The sequence below is a fragment of the Leopardus geoffroyi genome, chromosome A3, assembly GCF_018350155.1.
Source record: "Leopardus geoffroyi isolate Oge1 chromosome A3, O.geoffroyi_Oge1_pat1.0, whole genome shotgun sequence".
NCBI lineage: Eukaryota > Metazoa > Chordata > Mammalia > Carnivora > Felidae > Leopardus > Leopardus geoffroyi.
This window is the reverse complement of record NC_059336.1, coordinates 55,001,556-55,020,750: the sequence shown is the minus strand read 5'-3', so window position 1 is coordinate 55,020,750 and position 19,195 is coordinate 55,001,556. Positions and strand designations below refer to the sequence as shown.

At 45.5% G+C, this 19,195-nt stretch overlaps 1 protein-coding gene across 1 annotated transcript in view; it reads right to left on the bottom strand.

Moving 5' to 3' along the window:
• FHL2 (four and a half LIM domains 2) overlaps positions 1 to 18,410 on the bottom strand; it is a 67,375-nt gene extending 48,965 nt beyond the window's left edge. Inside the window, exon 1 of the mRNA XM_045445549.1 lies at positions 18,291 to 18,410. The gene's annotated coding sequence lies outside the window, so the exon portion shown is untranslated. The remainder of the gene's footprint in view (positions 1 to 18,290) is intronic.
• Between the last annotated feature and the right edge of the window lie 785 nt (positions 18,411 to 19,195).

The following is a 19,195-nucleotide window of genomic DNA, read 5'->3' as shown; positions in this document are numbered from 1 at the left end:
TAGTTCTGATACCTATTAAGATGGGGAAGAAAACCAGTTTTCACAGAGTGCTCCTAAGAGATTAGAAGTCTTTGAAAGAGTTTAAGTAGTAGGCTGACCTGGCCAGTTCTTTGACTTTGGTAGATAAATGTGGCTGAAGTATAGAAATCTACCAAGGGCTCATTTAGGAGGTGTAAGGAGATATTGTCAGCATTCTGCCTAGATCCCGTTGGGTTCCTGTGGGTCCCTTTTATTGCCTTTGGGCTACTGAGGCTCCGTTACTCCTCCCCGGGGTGTCCTTCGCAAAAACTGACTGGCATAGGAATGTGAAAGCCCACCTCCCTTCCTCAGGCCGGGTCAAACCCAAGGCATGGTCTACACCCAAGAGCGTCTATGCGGGATCAGGCTGAAGCTGGCACTTGACCTGAAACCATGTCCTTCTGTACCTTCTTCCCCTTCCCTATCCCATTTCTCCGCTTCCTCCCAGAAAGCCAGGCTGCTGGGAAAGGCTGCTGGGAAAGCCAACCCAGGACAGCAGGCTGCTGTGCTGGTACTGTGAAAAGAAGGCAGGGAGGTAGTAGTAGGAATGGGGAAAGAGTATGAGTTTCAAGAATTTTTTAAAGATGTCAAATCAGTAGAAATTGGCATAGATGATTGGATACTGAGGATGAGTCTAAGACAATTTCAACCTTCTGACTTGGGTAACTGTAAGCTACCACCATCATCAGGAAAATAGAAAGACGAGTTTGATGAATTCACTTTTGACCTACCGAGACTGAAGCACTTTGGGGATGGCCATACAAAGAGCTTTTTCAAACCTGTCTGAACCTGAGATTCAAGGGGGAAGGTTAGAACTGGAGAGATGGACGTAAGGGCCATAAACCAAACGGTAATTTAAAACAAACAAACAAACAAACAAACACAGTAGAATAAGTCTCCCAAGAAGGATGGTGGATTGTGGGGAGTGGGTCAAAGATCAAGTTCCCACAACCTCTAAGGTTTAAGGGATAGGCAGGGAGGAAGTCCACAAAGACTGAGAAAGGTGGGGTGCGGGGGTCCAGGGAGACAGTGGTTAGGCTGACCACTAAAGTATTTCTAGGAATAGTGCCAGTAGTGTTGAATAAACTAGGGGCTGCTGGGAGTTCCCTGGACGAGGCAATATGGAGGCTGTTGGTTGACTTTTGACATCCATTGCAGTGAAGTGACAGCAAAGCCAAGTTGAGTCCGGTTGAGTCAATGGCGATTGAGGATGTGGAGATGTCAGTCTAAGAAGTCTGATGAGACTAAAGGAAACAACATAGAGGGGTTTCACAGATGAGAAAACTGAGGCACAAAGGCTAACTAATGTGCCACAAATCCGAGTTAATGGTGTGGGCAGCATTCAGATCAAGAGAGTGTTTGACCCTGGTCCTGCTGGATCCTTTCGCTTCCCTCATACTGCCTCCTGAGCAAGCCATTTGGCCGTTACCAGTTTCTGAACACCCACCGTGTCTCCTTAGAGTCTCTCCTTCTCAACTAGCAAAAGAAATAAACTCTCAAAAGTGCAAAGGCAAAGCCTCTCCACTGCCCCCTTTCTCTCTGTGTGCTCCCTCCTGCTTCACCCTTTGACAAAAATGGGCAGAAATTTTCCAAGATCAAGAAGCATAAAATCCGATTTTTCTTTCCCTGTCAGAAGAAGGAAACTTTCCACTCTTCTTAGAAAATTTCCACTCTCTTTTTAAAGAAGAGAAGAATACCATGTCTCCCTGGAGCTACTCTAGCAGTTGGCAACTAAGCTAAATGCTGCTTACTGTATAGCTTTTTAATTACTCAGTAACCTGTCGATTATAATTTTCTGTGATTCAACAGTAGTTGAAGGAATGTCATATTACATACCTTGTCCCTAAGGTTATACTGGCATATATTTGTTGCACGTAAAAACAAATGCACCATGATTTTTTATTCTATTCATTTAAATTAAATAAATCCAAACAATTCACCTGTTTCTCCTATTCTCCAACCCCCACCTCTGACAACCAGCAATCTGTATAGATATGTATATGTATATATGTATATATGTATACATATGTATATATGTATGTATATACATGTATATACATGTATACATATGTATATGTATATATATGTATATATGTATACATATGTATATGTATATATGTATACATATGTATATGTATATATGTATACATATGTATATATGTATATATGTATACATATGTATATATGTATACATATGTATATATGTATACATATGTATATATGTATATATGTATACATATGTATATATATGTATATATAAGAGAGATCATATGGTATTTCTCCGCCTGACTTATTTCACTTAGTATAATGCGCTCAATGTCCATCCATGTTGCAAATGGCAAGATTTCCTTCTTTTACATGGCTGAGTAATATTCCACTGTATCTATATACCGTATTTGTTTTATCCATTCATACATCAGTGGACAATTAGGTTATTTCCATGTCTTGACTACTATAAATAATCCTGCAGTAAACATGGGTGTGCATATGTGTTTTCCAACTAGTGTTTTTGTTTGCTTTGGATAAATACCCAGAAGTAGAATTGCTAGATCATACGGAAGTTTTATTTTTAATTTTTTGATGAAACTTCCTACTGTTTCCCATAGTGGCCACACCAGTTTGCATTCCCACCAACAGTGCAATGGGGGTTCCCTTTTCTCCACGTCCTCACCAACACTTCTTATCTTTTTGATCATAGCCATTCTCATAGGTGTGAGGTGATATCTCGTGGTTTTGTTTTTCATTTCCCTGATACTTAGTGATGGTGAGCATCTTCTCATGTGTAAAAGACTCAGTTTCGACCCCGGGAGGGAGAAAATACCTGGCAAGTTTGGGATGTTGTCCTGTGGATAAAACATATGCATGGAACCAGCATTCAATATGCGGTGCTTTGTCACCATTGGCCAAAATACGTAGATTGAGGGGTGAGAATAAGGGTGTCACCTCTTGTGATTAGAATGTCTGAAGGGTGGCAGAATAGGCCACTCAAAATATCCCACTTGGGCATAAGGATTATTTTAAGCTAAAAGCACTTGAAAAACAGCAGGTGCAAGGAGAATGGTCTCCACTGTTTTCTTCCTGAAAGCAAGAGATGTACTCCCATGTGAAAGATGTCCTCCCTGTGCCAGGAGGGAAAAAAACATTCTCATCACCAGATGGGGAGCTGAGGCAGAAAAAAATCTATTCGAAGAGAACTTGTTAAAATACCTCTTATCTTTCTTCAGGTTCCCCATCTCTTCTGTTACTTTGCCACAATTGCCTCTCTTTGTACAACCTGGCATAGAAACATATGCCCAGCACCCCTGTGGGTCTTCATTGTCCTGTAGAGGCTCCCACATACATGTAAGAATCTGTGTGCTTCTCTTCTGTTAATCTTTTTATGTCAGTTTAAGTCTCGGACGCAGCTGGAGACCCTACCAGGGTAGAGATAAAGTTTGGCGGGAGTCGCCATCTTGATTCCTGCTAAGAGACAAGAGTCCCTCTGCTTTTGTGCCCAAAAGTCCGCACAGTGAACAAGTGTGAAGAAAATAGTTTTGACTTTGCAAACCCTTTTTGTTGTTGTTTGTTTTTGCAAACCCTTTGAAAGGGATGCAGGGAGAAGGAACCACACATTGAGAACCACCGAACTAAGCCACTGTATGTTGGGCAGTTATTATGTTTTGTAATAGAGGTGGGGGTGGCATAATTTCAATCATCCAAGTGGATGGTGGAGATTTATAGGCAGCATGTGTAGCTCATGTCTCACATCTGTTCTTAGTTCCGACTCTGCAAATGGCCGCGGAAGGCTGCGCAACGTTCATGGAGACAGTGCTGGGCTGAATGAGCTGACCTTCCTGAATCCTTGGCCTTCTAGTGTGATGCTGTGATTGCCCGACAGCTGAGCACCAGAGTGAGCTTCCTGGACCATAGGGATACACCCACCCCCCTGACAGAAACCACTCATTTTCTTCCAACTGAAAATAAACCATAGAGACCCATGGGTTAAACAACACCAACAAGAACCAAGAGAGCACTGTGATCAGATGATCAGGCAGGTCCGAGTTGGCAAGTATCGAGAACATTGGGTCCATAAACCTAGATACCATTATGTGTTCATTTTGGGTAGGATGGTACAGGGAGCCGTGTCAGCTCTGCACTTGCCACGTTTATGAGTATAACCGTGGCCGAGGTTGTGCTGCTGAGCAGTGTGCTGTGTCTTGTTTGAGGACTCCTCTCTCAAAACAAAAATAAAATAAAACAAAACAAAATAAAACAAAATAAATAAAATAAAATAAAATAAAATAAAATAAAATAAAATAAACAAGGGGCACCTGGGTGGCTCATTCGGTTGAGTGTCTGACTCTTGATTTTGTCTCAGCTCATGATCCCCGGGTCGTGGGATGGAGCTCCGTGTCGGGCTCTGTGCAGAGCGCGGAGCCTGCTTCAGATTCTCTCTGCCCCTCTCCCCTGTGCGTGTGCGCACGCTCTCTCTCAAAAATAAAAAATAAAATAAAATAAACGAAAACAGAAGGACTCATCTCTCTATGAAGTGTATTTATACACATAGCCCTGGGTCAGGTTCCAGAAGAGCATGTCTTGTCTTCTGAGAGAGATGCCACCGATTCCCCTGAATTACTTTGCTAGGATTATTGGAACAAAATGTCACGTGTCAGGGAATGGGGGGCATAAACCACGCAAGCTTATCGTCTCACAGTTCTAGAGGCTGCGAGTCCAGGATCAAAGAGCTGGCAGGGTGGGGCCTTTCTAAGAGCTCTGAGGGAGGATCTGTCCCTTGCCTCTCACCTGACTTCTGATGCTTTGCTGGCAAGCTTTGGCCTTCCTTGCTTTGTGGTCACATCGCCTTAATTTCTGCCTTTGTGCTCACATGGCATTCTCTCTGTGTGTTTGTGTGTCTCAGTGTGTCCTTTTTTCTTTTTTTATAAGGACACCAGTCATATTCGATAAGGCCCCCCCCCCCCCACCAACTTATCTAATCATACTTGCAACAAATGTATTCCTAAACAAGGTTGCATTCTAAGGTACAGCGAGTTAGGACTTTGACACAGGGATTCTGGAGGGACACAATTCAACTGATGACACCTCTACTAATAAGAGGAGCAAATTGCTCACCACTAATAGTGGTAAGAGGGAGAATCGGAGGGACTTGGGTAGAAAGGGGGATGGCCAAGGAAGAGCTAGGCGGCAAGGTTTGGGAGAAAAGGGAAAATGCATGTGTCTCCCAGAGATGCCAAGACACTCAGCTGCAGGAGTTGTATCCACATCCAGGAACGGGGCCCTTGAAATTGTGCAGAGCCCGTGGTGGCTCAGTGGCCCGGTGGCTCAGTGGCCCGGTGGCTCTGTGTTATGTGTAGGTCAGACCCACGGGAGGGCTGTGGATTCGGTTACATTGCATGCGGTCTGGGCTCTATTGACGAACAAGGCTCTCAGGTGGGAATAAAGTGAATATAGTCCCTGCCCCAGAGCTGCTCGCTTGTTACCAGCTTGGAACAATGGCCAGCTTCATGTGGAGTGCCTGGGACAGAGTCCTCATAAATTTGATTCGGTGCTTGTGATCTGGGGCTTCATGGCGGTGTTTCGCTCTCCTTGAGGTTATCGGCCAGGGCTTAAGGAGGAGGAGGCCAGCAGCCCGCAAGCCTGGTCACTGGATGCTAGGTGTCGGACGAGAGTGTTCACAACGAGTTCACGGAAAGCGAACGCTTCTGAGCAGCAAGATGAATCCGGTCCTCGTTCCACGGGTATGGCACTGTTAAATCAAGGCGTATCTACCACTGGGAAGCATGGCTCTGTGCTGGCCTCATAAATCACAGTCCCTGCCATCAGGGACTCAACGTGCTAGGATCCAGTTTTCCAGATTTGTTTCTTTGATTGAATGGAAAATACATTTCTATTTCCTCACCACACTATTTTTATATTTGGACCAGAGTTCAGTACTCAATCTTCTTGTTCCCCTCGGCCCTCCGCCTCTCCCTGAGTCCTGTAGTTGAGTGAGGGTCGGCCAGAGGACCTGCCCCGGTGCAGAGAGGCAGTGAAGGGCTGTCTTTCCTAGTACGCATGCAGGTCCTCGAACCCCAGGCCGGCCCAGCAGCGATCCAGGCCGCAATGAGGATCGAAAAGGAAAGGTGATAATAAGAAATAGCTGTTTTGGCTTCCTGTTGTGTCATTATGCTCCTACTTGTGACTTGGTTGCCTTCTTACTTTGGATTTTTCAGATGCTCGTGTCCTTGAGGAGGAGAACAGGAGTTTTGTGCACTATCCCTGATTCCTGGCTTTCCCAGGCTGGTGGCCAGATGAGTTTGGGGATGGGCGTCAGGTATGGACCTGTGCACGGGGATTGCCCGGGGCCCAGAGGAGATGGATGGTGGGTGCTTCTCAGATAAGATAAAGCTATGGAGGAAGTAAAACTGTCACGGGAACAATGAGTCACCTACAAGGACAAGCATGGTCTGTTTGTGTGTGTGTGTGTGTGTGTGTGTGTGCGTGTGTGTGTGTGTGTGTGTGTGTTTTAATTTATAGTTTCCTCATGTTTGATTTACTTTTTTTTTTTTAATTACCACATTGTAACTCTAGATGAGACATGAAGTGACAGACTGAACCATAAGCCACTTAAAAACATCAGGACTCTTAAAATAAATTTTCTGCCAATTTTTTTTTTTGTCCTGCCAGATGTGACTTATCTTTGACAACCTAATGACCTAGTAGCCTTGTACAAATATAATTATCTGCATTTTAGAGGAGAAGAGATTGTGGTACAAAGAGAGGAAGTACTTGCTTCAGACCTCAGATGCCTCCACCCCATTTTTGTAGCTGGAAGGCTGTTTATCTGACACCCTGCCCCCTCTGGTGGAAAGGTGTCTGCTTCCTCGTTGGCAGTGTAATGGCCACACCTTTTTAAAAAAATTTTTTTTAATGTTTATTTATTTCTGAGACAGAGAGAGACAGAGCACGAGTGGGGGGAGGGGCAGAGAGAGAGGGAGACACAGAATCCGAAGCAGGCTCCAGGTTCTGAGTTGTCCACACAGAGCCCGACGCGGGGCTCGAATTCACGAACCGCAAGATTATGACCTGAGCTGAAGTCGGTCGCTCAACGACTGAGCCACACAGGCCCCCCATGGCCACACCTTTTATCCTTGGGGCTGCCTTTTCCTAGTGGACGCAAGGTTTTCCCATCTTCATTGGTCAAAGTGCTCCGAGCTCTTGGCAACAGACTGTTCTTTACTCCCATAAGGAAGAGAAAAGAGAAAACATTTCCAGCTTTCTGAAAGGCAACATGCTTTCTGTCTTGGCCACTTACCATCATCCCCAGCCCCACCCGAAAAGATCACCATTCATTTGGGATGTACAAAAGCAATTGCGTCTACGTTACCTTAAGCAAGAGACAGAGTTCCATAATTCAAGTCAAAAGTAACCGAAAACAATGAAAAACACATGGTAAAGAATGGAAACAGCATGTCTGTTAAAATACCTTTGCAGTTTGCTTTATCTCTCCTTCCAGACATCCTCCCTAGGGTGGCTCCCTTCTTCTCTCCCCCAACATCCCCGTGTCCCCCTCTCCCTAGCCAGCAGTCATGAAAAGCAGCCTTTGATGTGGGGGTAACCGCTTAACCACCTACCCCCACCCCTTCTGCCAAATTGCAGGGATCGGCTGGAAGCCCAGCACTTGCTGCAGAGACTCTGAAACAATGCAGAAGGGGCCAGGGCCTCAGGCTGTGATTTGTTTTACATTTTCTGTGGTACAGAAGGGAGGTGAATTAGGGGGTGCCTGGGTGGCTCAGTCGGTTGAGCGTCCGACTTCGGCTCAGGTCATGATCTCGCGGTCTGTGAGTTCGAGCCCCGCGTCGGTCTCTGTGCTGACATCTCGGAGCGTGGAGCCTGCTTCTGATTCTGTGTCTCCTGTCTCTGCCCCTCCCGTGCTCATGCTCTGCCTCTCTCTCTCTCTGTCTCTCTGTCTCTCAGTAATAAATAAACATTAAAAAAAAAAAAGGAGGTGAGTTAGAACACACTGCATAATCAATCTGTGCTTGCACACTTAGACACAGAGAGGGCTCGGGTAACAGATGCTCCAGAAGTGTAGACTTCCTGACCACTGGCCATGTTGTTGTTGTTTTTTTAAGCTTCTCAGAGATTTCTACTCACATGTCCCTTCCACTCTTTGGTGAAGACACTGGCTTCTGTTGTCATTTTTTTTTTTTTCCACAAAGACTCCCATTTGTACAAATGATCAGGGAGGAAACCATTTCACTGGTTCTAGCCTCAAGGATCAAGTAGCCATCTGCAGAGGGAAGGACGGCTGAGAAGCGTGTATGAGGAAGCAAGGTGACCCCGCCACTGTTAGGGTCCAGGAGAAAGGAGAAAGGGAATCTGCAAATTCGGTTATACAGCAGTGAATCTCCAACACTTTGACAGCAACCCGCCCTAGGAAGTGCATTTTTTTTTTTTTTTTAAATGTTTCGGCAGGGTTTTTTTATGGGAAGATTTTATTTTATTTTATTTTTTTATTTTTTTTTTCAACGTTTATTTATTTTTGGGACAGAGAGAGACAGAGCATGAACGGGGAAGGGGCAGAGAGAGAGGGAGACACAGAATCGGAAACAGGCTCCAGGCTCCGAGCCATCAGCGCAGAGCCCGACGCGGGGCTCGAACTCACGGACCGCAAGATTGTGACCTGGCTGAAGTCGGACGCTTAACCGACTGCGCCACCCAGGCGCCCAGGAAGTGCATTTTTAAAGTCACAACCACATCACCTAACCCCACACGCCGCCCTGAAAAAACACTGTCACGAAATAATTCTTCTCCTTACGATGCAAGATGCATTCTGTTCCTTTTTATTCTTTTTTTAAAAAAATCTGGTCAACATTATGTTATTTTTAGAAATATGCAGGTCTCAATCTGGTAAATAAATGTTATGGCTCATGGTGAAATTATGAAACGGTCCCTTTGTTTGAACAACTCCATTGAGGGCAGGTGCAGGCAAGGGAGAGTTTCTTGTGAACTCATGGTTCCCACATGACCTTGTGGAATGACAGCGGAGAGGAAAAGCACCTAAAGGGAAATCAAGCTGTGAGTTGGGGTCTGCAGCTCTCAAACGTCAATCATCTCCTGGAGAAAGACACACACGTGATTCTAACTTGGTGGCCTGTATCCTAGCATCTTAAAAGAAATCCTACTTCTGGGTTTCTTATCTTCCTGGTGAAAGTAATAAAAATGTCTGTGGTTTCAGGAAATTTACGAGCATCAAATAACCCCTCTACACCATCACTCCACACCGGGGACCTTGGTGCATATGAATGAAGCCTGGGGCTCAGGGACTGACTGCATTTGCCAGTTACACCTGTTGACCTGACTTACCTATTAAAAGCGCTCTCTTTCCCTTTTGGAGTGCCCCAGTTTGCACCATAAATTCTATGGTCACGCTAACATGGATAATTAAGGAAGTACGTCTATAGCACACAAACTATATTATTATTATTGCTTGGTCACAAAAACATATAGACCATGTGTTTATTCACCCCTGCTTTCTAACCTGTGAATACTTTAAGGCAAGTGTTGGAATAATGCAAATAGGCACCCGCTTCTAAAATTCAAGCTCATGGTAGTCATGGAGACAGAAGCCTCCTGCAGTCTTTGCCCCAGCTCTGCCTACCTGGAGGCACTGAGCCCTTTTCACTGTGACAGCTCCTGAGCTGTCCTCAAGTGGAAGGGGGGAATATGTGTATATTTAGGGACAGCCTTGTGCCACTCGAGGTGAGGTCGGGATGTAGTTCAACTGCCACAGATTTGGGAGTCAAGGGCTTGCCGAGCCGTGGCCACCCCATCTTCCCCGAACTGCAGTCCGTTCCCAGCTTCTGCTCTCCCCCCGCAATCCCACTTCTTCTGCGTCCACATAAAGCTTCTGCCTTATTTCCTACTCCCTGGTGGAGGAGGGCTCTGTCCAGACCCTGGGAGGTTGAAACCATCATGGCCACCAGCCCCATGTGGAGGCCTGCCACCACCTCGTGCGGCTGACACATGGTCTCACTGGCCCAGTCCCTTTGTTCCTGGTGCATCAGACTGCTCCACAGCTTGTTGACTTTCCCAAGGTCCTTGTGGTTGAGACCTGGGCCACCTCCCTGTCCCAGGTCACCTGAATCCCTGGGCTGTGTGTGCCTCACCGGAGCACCCTGAGCTAGATTGCCCCAGCTTGTCCCAGAACCTCTGGGGTGTCAATGGGTTCTTCCTGGTTTGCTGCCTTACCAAGGGCCATCCTGGCTCCAGCCCACCTGGACTGCCTGGAACCCTCACTCCCGTGGGGGAGCTTGGACTGTCTCCAAGCAAGGCTTTCGTTTCCTCTTGGCAGCCACTTTTATCAAATGTCTGTGGTTTCTTGAGAGTCAGTAGTTATGTTTGAGGATGAGGCAAGACTGGTTATCTTTAAGATAAAATGTCTGTTGGAGTTAACCGTGTTTGGCATCCCATATTACAGGGGAGCAGGGTGGAAAGGGGCAACGCTTTCTGTTTACTGTCATATACAAAACTCAACTCTGGGATCCAAGCTTTCCGTTTTCCCTTCGTTACGGCAAAGGAAAAAAGAGTTACTAAACACCAAAGGGCTTGCTGTGTAATACAGCAGTGTAGTGGTCAAGAAATTGGCTAAGACTCAAATCCCAGGTCTTTCTCTTCGCAACTGGTAGGCAGAATAATGGCTTCTCAAAGCCATCCACGTCCTCGTGTCCAGAATTTACGAAGGAATTTTGCAGATGCGATTGTGCAAAAAGTTTTGAGATGAAGAGATTATCCTGGATTATCCAACTGGGCCCCATGTAATCATAAGGGTCCTTATAAGGGGAAGAGGAAGCAGGAGAGTCAGAATCAAGAGAGACTGAAGATGTTACATTTTTGGCTTTGAAGGTGGAGAAAAGGGCCATGAGGCAGAGAAGGCAGGCAGCCTCTAGAAGCCGGAAGAGGCACAGGAACAGATTCTCCCCCAGAGCCTCCAGAAGGAGCCCAGCCCTGCAGAAACCCTGATTTTAGCCCGCGGAGACCCTGTCAGACTCCTGACCTCCAGAACTGTGAGATCCTCAATTTGTGTTCCTTTCAGACAATAAACGTAGGGTAATTTGTCACGGCAGCAATAAGAAATGCATAGGGCAGCTACATCTGCTCAGCCAAGGTACCTCCTCAGATTTCTGTCTGTTTCTTCACCTTCACACATGCGCCTGCATCACGTGGCTGTTGTGAAGACAGGACAACATGGAGCCAGTCAAATGCACATTCCGCTCCCTGGCACATGGTGGGCGGTCACTTAATGATTGCCATTACTACTGTTACTGCCTTGTTCAAGCCTTACAAGGACTTGCCTGCTGGGAGTTGTTGCTGTCATCCCCATTTTACGAAGTGGGGTTCTGGGAAGTTGAAACCTTGCCTGAGCACCTTGTAAGTGTCAGAGCTAAAATCCGAGCACTCTTCAGCGCTGTTTTCCTCCCTTCACAAAACGCAGGTGTACCGGGAGTTTTTAGTGCAAACGAAATATATGAAAATGGGTCGTTTGAGCCTCCACCTTTCAACAACACACTTATGTAGCACCTACTGTGCCCCATTTATGGTTGCAGGTGATGGGGATACCTCAGGGAACACAACCAAGACTCTCTGCTTTAATTGGAGCTTACATATTATTACGGGAGAGACAGATGCCAATACACGTGTCCCTTTGTGGGTGTATATGTGTGTGAGATGATAAGAGCTTTGAAAAAAAAAAGAAAGAAATCGGGGTAAGAAGTAAATCAGGGCAGGGAGCTGGAGAGTGACAGAGAGTGTAATTTCAGATGGTATGTTCAGGGGTGGCGCTTAGATGTGGTGGGAAGGAGATGTGTGTTTTTCTGGAAGGAGAGCCTGATCGATCGGTGGCACCAGCGAGTGCAAAGGTCCGGGGGCAGGGTAACTATCTGGCACAGTTGGGGAAAGGCAGTGTGACTGGAGCATCCTTGACGGAGGGGAATAGGGAGGAGGTGAGGTCAGCTGGATCATGTCATGCTCTGTAGGTTACATAGCATTAGGATTTTATTTTGATTTGGGAAGCCACTGGAGGGTTTATGAGCAGGCGAGAGACACGGTCTGATTTAAGTTGCAATTAAGATAACAAATTTTGAGGGGCACCTGGGTGGCTCAGGTCACGATCTGGCAGTGTGTGAGTTCGAGCCCCGAGTCGGGCTCTGTGCTGACAGCTCGGAGCCTGGAGCCTGCTTTGGATTCTGTGTCTGCTTCTCTCTCTGCCCCTCCCCCTGTCTCTCTGTGCTCTGTCTCTCTCATCAAAAATAAAATATAAAAAAAAAAAAAAAATTAAAAAAAAAGCTAACAAATTTTGAAAAGAGACTTGTGGTTCAGGTGAGCTCATGTTGGCCTCTGGGGCTGCCTTAGCTGTTCCTGCCTGAGGCTGGCAGAGGTTTGAAGAGGCTTCCCAGGAACCGGTAAAGTGTTGTGTATAAAAGTAGAAACAGCCCCCGGTGGGGTTCCACGATACTGCTGGAGCGAATTCCCAGCCAGACCCGAGGATTGGCTACTGCAGCTTCTTAATAATGAAGCCGAAGGGTTTATCAATTCTGTCCAAATTTCATTATTTCAGTGATTGTTGAACATGTCACTGTGAGTTTCCAAACCTTCTGACTTAGTGAGAATTCTATTTTAATTAGAAGATCCTCAGTCCGCCATTCTGGCTGCTGAGTTTCTCCATCGGAGAGTATGTTAGACATGGCATTGGGTCGTGAATATTTCTCCCCTCACTCGGATGATTGCCCATGCTGGTTAATGCCAGCGACAGCACATTTGCAGCTGCTCATTGGATCTTTGCATTTTCAGTTTGCAGGAGTAGACAGAGGGGTGCCTCAAAGGAGTTTGGGCACTTTCAAAACCGCTTGGCTTTCTTTGCATTGCGTACACGTTATTCTGTTTTTCTCGGCACCTCACTGATGGGAAAGTCTCGTTGACGTAGGGACCGGAAGGGCATAATCCTTGGTTCATCATTCTGTGTAGTTAGAGGCGGGGTTGTGAAATAAGGAGGCTGTTCTTCCTCGCCTGCTTTTTTGCTTACTAAATTATGTTTAAAGAGAGAAAAATTGTTGTTGTTTCCTGATAAATTAATTGATTCTGAACAAAGTTGGAGAGCTTTTGACGAAGGAACTTCATGTCTAGAATTTATACAGCATCTCCAATCCTCGTTCCCTTCCTTCAACAGCTCCCCGCCCCCCCGACACTTACACATACACATACATCACACCACACACTTAAACACTCACTTTAAATTCCATCTAAAGAGGCATATTTATTGTGATCGTTAATTATGTCTTTGTGCTGTGTATCAAGGATGGAAAAGAAGTATCAAACCTCTCTCCAAGCCAGTATTACAGAATGGAAACGTACTAGCCAACAAAGAAAACTTCTGGCTCCTTCCTAAGCATCTTAACACTTCTTACCCCTGAATTAAACACAATTTAGTCCAGCAAATATTTTTTAGGCAGCTGCTGTGTACAAGGCACTGTGCTAGCTTTCAGGAGTATGGCTAAGAAGAGTAACACTCTTCCCATGCTCTTGAGAAGGTGCTGAAAATGAAGGAAGAATGTAAAAAAGAAAAATAAAGGGTAAGTGGAAAGCCCTCACTCATTTTTAAGGTGAGGTTCTTTCTCCATCGTGGAGACTTTTCCAGCAATCTCTGGTCGGATTCCTGTCAGCCCTGGCCCCCGTACTGCCTGGGTTCAACTCCCAGCTTCCCCACCTACTGGCTCTGAGCACCTTACTTCTCAGCCCCTGGCTGTCCTCATCTACACACTGGGAAGCCAGGAGGGCTCCTCACAGAGCTGCTGTGCGGATCACACGAGCATGCGTGTGTGTGTGTGTGTGTGTGTGTGTGTGTGTGTGTGAGTCACACACGGTGGCTCTCACAACAGTGACCGCGAGACAAACACTCACCCCCAGTCAGCTACTGTCACCTGTCTAACACAGAGCTTCATTCTGTTTTAAGTTTGGAATTCAAATTGGTCCCAGTTCAGATTCTTTACAGAGAGGTTTCTTTTTCTTTTTTTTACTTTTTGACTTTGGGGATTCAGGATACCTCTTCATTTTTAGAAGTCTTTAGGTTTTGGTTTTTATTTTTTTTTAAATTTTTTTTAACGTTTATTTATTTTTGGGGGGACAGAGAGAGACAGAGCATGAACGGGGGAGGGGCAGAGAGAGAGGGAGACACAGAATCTGAAACAGGCTCCAGGCTCTGAGCCATCAGCCCAGAGCCCGACGCGGGGCTCGAACTCACGGACCGCGAGATCGTGACCTGGCTGAAGTCGGACGCTTAACCGACTGCACCACCCAGGCGCCCCTAGGTTTTGGTTTTTAGAAGGGTTCAGAGAGAAGAAAGAGCAAGGATTGTCCCTAAACCATTGTCCCTAAACTACCCCTCCCTGCCCAACACACACACATTTCGCTCATCTTTTACCTGTAGGACCACCCTTCACTCTGTGGGCAAATCCCATTTATTTCCATCTCCACACTGTTCACATTCTTCCCCACCTGTCTCTGCCTTTTATCATTCCTTACTTCCTCTAGGCCCCATACCTCTGTCGGTATAAACTTCACTGCATATGTCCTTCCTGCAGGAATATTGCCCACCATTTCAGCTAGTGCATATGCCTTTCAAACCACACTATTCATTGCATATGACCTTAAGATTGCTCTTTTGTGATTCAAATGCCAACCAGACTACCAACCTTGAAGCCAGACCAGTTTAAACTTGGTTGCACCTTCTGCAGTGGATAGCACTGTTCTAAGTCAGTTTCCTTGTCTAAAAACCAGGACTAATATGCTTAATTGACTGAGCCACCCAGGCGCCCCGGGCATACTCTACTCTTGAGCAGTTGCACTGTTGATCATTTTCGTTATTATATACATGTTGTCACATTGCTCTTTGTGCCTTTGTATTATCCATTTTGTCTTACTATGAGGGAAATGAATTAGAGAGAAGTAGAATAATCAACATCACATATTTTGTGTGTTTTTGTGCTCATGCTAAACCATGGACTGACATTTTGCAATTAGTCTAGATTTATCAGACAAAACTGAGCCCAGACAGAAAGCTCTCTGGTGGCTTTTACTTAACATGAAAATAGTCAGTTCCTCCTGCCTCTTCAGATACCCTTACCAGCTTCATGCTGACTAGACACTCCCAGGCAGGGAAAGAAGGCTCACTTCCTAAAAACCAAAATGAAATCCTTGCACTTTCCCCTTAAAATCTAATTATACATGCCTTCCTTATTAATTTTTTTTTTTAATTTTTTTTAACGTTTATTTATTTTTGAGACAGAGAGAGACAGAGCATGAACGGGGGAGGGTCAGAGAGAGAGGGAGACACAGAATCTGAAACAGGCTCCAGGCTCTGAGCTGTCAGCACAGAGCCCGACCTGGGGCTCGGACTCACGGACCACGAGATCATGACTTGAGCCGAAGTCGGCTGCTTAACCGACTGAGCCACCCAGCCGCCCCTTAAAAATTTTTTTAATGTTTATTTTTGAGAGATAGAGAGAAACAGAATGTGAGGGGTGAAGAGGCAGAGAGAGAGGGAGACACAGAATCTGAAGCAGGTTCCAGGCTCTGAGCTGTCAGCACCGAGCCCAAAGCGGGGCTCAAACTCACGAACCACAAGATCAGGGCCTGAACCTAAGTCAGCACTTAACCAACTGAGCCACCTAGATGCCTCCAGATTATACTTTAAAATTAGTTATATTCTGATAAAAATTGCTTATCTAAAGCTCAGTTTATGGTTTTTTTTTTTTACTACCCATCATTATTATTCCCAGCTATTATGGGTATGTTGATATTCTGGCTAAATGAAAGAAGTCACAACATCATGTAAAGATCACCAATTTTCAAAGAATTAAAGTTTGAATACATGGTAAAAGGACATCGATCATAAATTGAACAAAAGGTAGATTAGCAAATAATCTGAATATATATATATATTTCTTAATTATAATTTATATTTCCCTGTGTAATTTGTTTTCAGATCCATTTTAAATATATCAATCTGGATAACATAGTGAGAATTTTTTTTTCCCTCTTTTGTACAGCTAGTATTAAGTTAATGGCTGGTCTTAAAATCAAGGACCTCTTAGAATCAAGAGATTGTTAAGATAAAAATGAATGTGCTAAGACTACACATAAGTTTTCATTTTCTTCTCTCTGCTGGTCTGTATTTTCAAGGGTGAGCATGTGCACAGTCAGAAAAAACAAAAGAAAACATAAACACTGAATATAATCTCTTCACCTCTTTGTTTAGTGTTGTTGAAAACAAAACAACAGGCCCCAAATGGAGTCACTTATGCTAAACTCCACGTCACCAAACTGAGACTTAAAATTAGTTACAATACCGGCCCCTTCCAAAAATGGAATTGTAGACCAGTCGATCAGGAATCCCTTAAGCAGCAATAGTTAGGTCATCTGCTGGATTGATGCCTGCCATTCCCTAAACGAAAGTAGCCTTGCAATAACCAGTCTACTTCCCGCCCACCCCCCCAACCTGTAACTTCCTTGTTCCTGCTCCCTTCTGTCTATAGAAGCCTTCCGTTTTGCATAACTCCTCAGAGCTCCTTTTTACCTGCAGGATGGGATACTGCCCAGTTCATGAATCATTGAATAAAACAATATGATCTTTACAATTTACTCAGCTGAATTTTGTTTTTTTGACAGCGGGGAGAGGACGATTTAAACTCAGTTTCTTGGCCACCTATTTTAAATATGAAACCCTTTAGACACCAGTAGATAGTTTGTAGGTCCCTGTGTTAAGGGCTTATCAGATTACAGAGAGAATATGACGTGGCCTAGCCTCAGGGATCTGGAACCAATGGAGAATTTTGGAAGCATTCAATGGGATGATGAAATTTAATAGTGCAAAATGTGTTCAAAGGCAGGCAAGATTGAGTGAGCAGTCGGGGAATATGTTTAGGGGAAACTGAGCAACTCTTCATGGAAGTTATATATTGAAATATTTTCTTTTTTTTGAATTAAAATTTTTTTTTAAATTTATTTATTGAGAGAGAGAGAGACAAAGAGAGAGAGAGAGAGAGAGAGAGAATGAGGAAATCCCAAGCAGGCTCTATGCTGTCAGCATGGAGCCTGACTCAGGGCTTGGTCCCACAAACTGTGAGATCATGTCCTTAGCTGAGATCAAGAGTCAGACGCCTAACCAACCCAGGCATCTTAGAAATATTTTCTCAATATTGGAAAAAAGCACCCCAAATGTAATTGTCGGAGTTGGTTGATTAGTTGGCTACGTCATTAAAAACAAAAACTCTTGTCAGATTGGCTAGATCTCAAAATGTAATCGGTTTTCTTACAACACAACTTGTTATAAACTTAGCAGCAAAAAATTCAAATAACATTTCTCAAGAAACAAATAAAACAACAAGAGACCTATACAGAGCAAGTACGTGATAAGACAACATCAGCCAATAACCAAGTGTTAATACTATCTTTGGACCTCGAAGTATTTAAAAAAAAAAAAAACTGGTCTGACAATATATTTTTTTTTAGATTGGCCCTGATACGGTGCCTTGCAAAGATTATGACTCTAGGACATTTGTATGTATGCTGCCTATCGTCATAATATGTCATTCCATCAGTATTAACATCATTGTGCAACCGGCCCAGCATTACTCAGTCCTGCGCATTTGCTCATATCCTGCTCTAGAAATTAGTAAAATATTAATGCGGTTCCTTTAAGCACACAACAGCTATCTGGACTTCTGAGCCATCAGCCATAATAAGTCACCTTGCATAAACATACCTTCCAAGGCTAATCAGACTCGTCAATAATTTGCATCCTCACCCCAGGCCATCCGAAAATTCTGTCAGGGAGAAAAAGCTCCCGGGCACTGTGGTTTTCCCCCTCCAGTGTTTATCTTATAATTGTTTTCTTTTTCTTTTTCCTCTTAAGAAAAAGCTTTCTGGTGTTCCAAACTCAGTGTAATTCCTGATTCGCACTCAGAGAGGGGAAGATGAACAAAGGGTTCTCTCCAAGTTCTTTATATTCCCGGAGGCATCTGCTGTAGATCTGGGGAGGGCAGGTTCTGTTCTCTCCCCACAGCAGGAGCTGGCTGCTGGTGGGAGCCAGCTGCCGGTGCCACCTGGGTCTGTGCTTGGGGTCTGCAAGTCCACAGTGCCGGAGAGCTCCCTCCAAGGGCACAAAGGCTGCACGTCTGGCATCTAGGCCTGTGCAGACATGGGAAAGGAAGGGTGGCAAGGGAGAGGAGGAAACTTACCTGTCCTGTCTTCCGCCCTCCAGCCCGACCAAAGGGGACCACGGCAGCACAGGGCCAACGACCCTGTTGGATTGCCCCAACCGTGTATGCAGCTGCTGGCCAGGTGCCGCCTCTTGTCAGCAGGGCTATAAATAAGGCACTGTCCAGAGCTCAGGAGATAAGAACCCAACCCCTTGCTCCCGCAAGCCTTTTAAGGTATCCAAATTAAAGGAGCCTCAGCCCCCAGATGGGAAGGGGCTGCTGGCTCCCCATTTGTCCTGCCCGCCTCAAGGACATCCCAGGCCCCACATATGTTCCAGCAATTCAAAGAGCAGTGGAAGGGGGAAGCCACAGGGCTGGGAAGGGATCTCACTTTGTCTGACAACTGGCAGAGCCTCTGGGCAGGCTGCCCGAGGCTCCATTGCTGGGAGCCCCTCAGATTAGGGGGCTCGCCTGGAGGCACAGAAGGGGAAGGAAACTTCCCCCAGGACACAGTGCCTCTGTTGGGTGGTGTGGATTTTTATCACTGCCTCTGGAAGGAGCACACTGACCATCTCCCCTGGCTTCAGGGGCATTCGTTTGGGTGAAAGAGATTCGAGGAAGACCAAGGATGGGCTTAACACTGGGCATGTGGGAAGCTAGAAAAGGAGTGCATTACAGAAGCCCTCTCTCCCCAGCCTCCCCGCTCATGCATGGTTGGGAGGGATGCTTGGGCTGCCAATCCCTTTCTTTATAGAGTTATTATAGAGATTTTTAGAACCATAGGCTAGAAGAGGAGAAAGAAGACAGATTGGGGATGCAACAGTCCCTGAGTCACCCCTGAATTTCTTCTTTCCAGAAGGCGTTTCATCCATGGTGAGGGGTGGGGAGAAGGACAGCCGGGGTCGGCTATTTGGCAACCGCCGTCCGCGTTACCACCGCAGTGG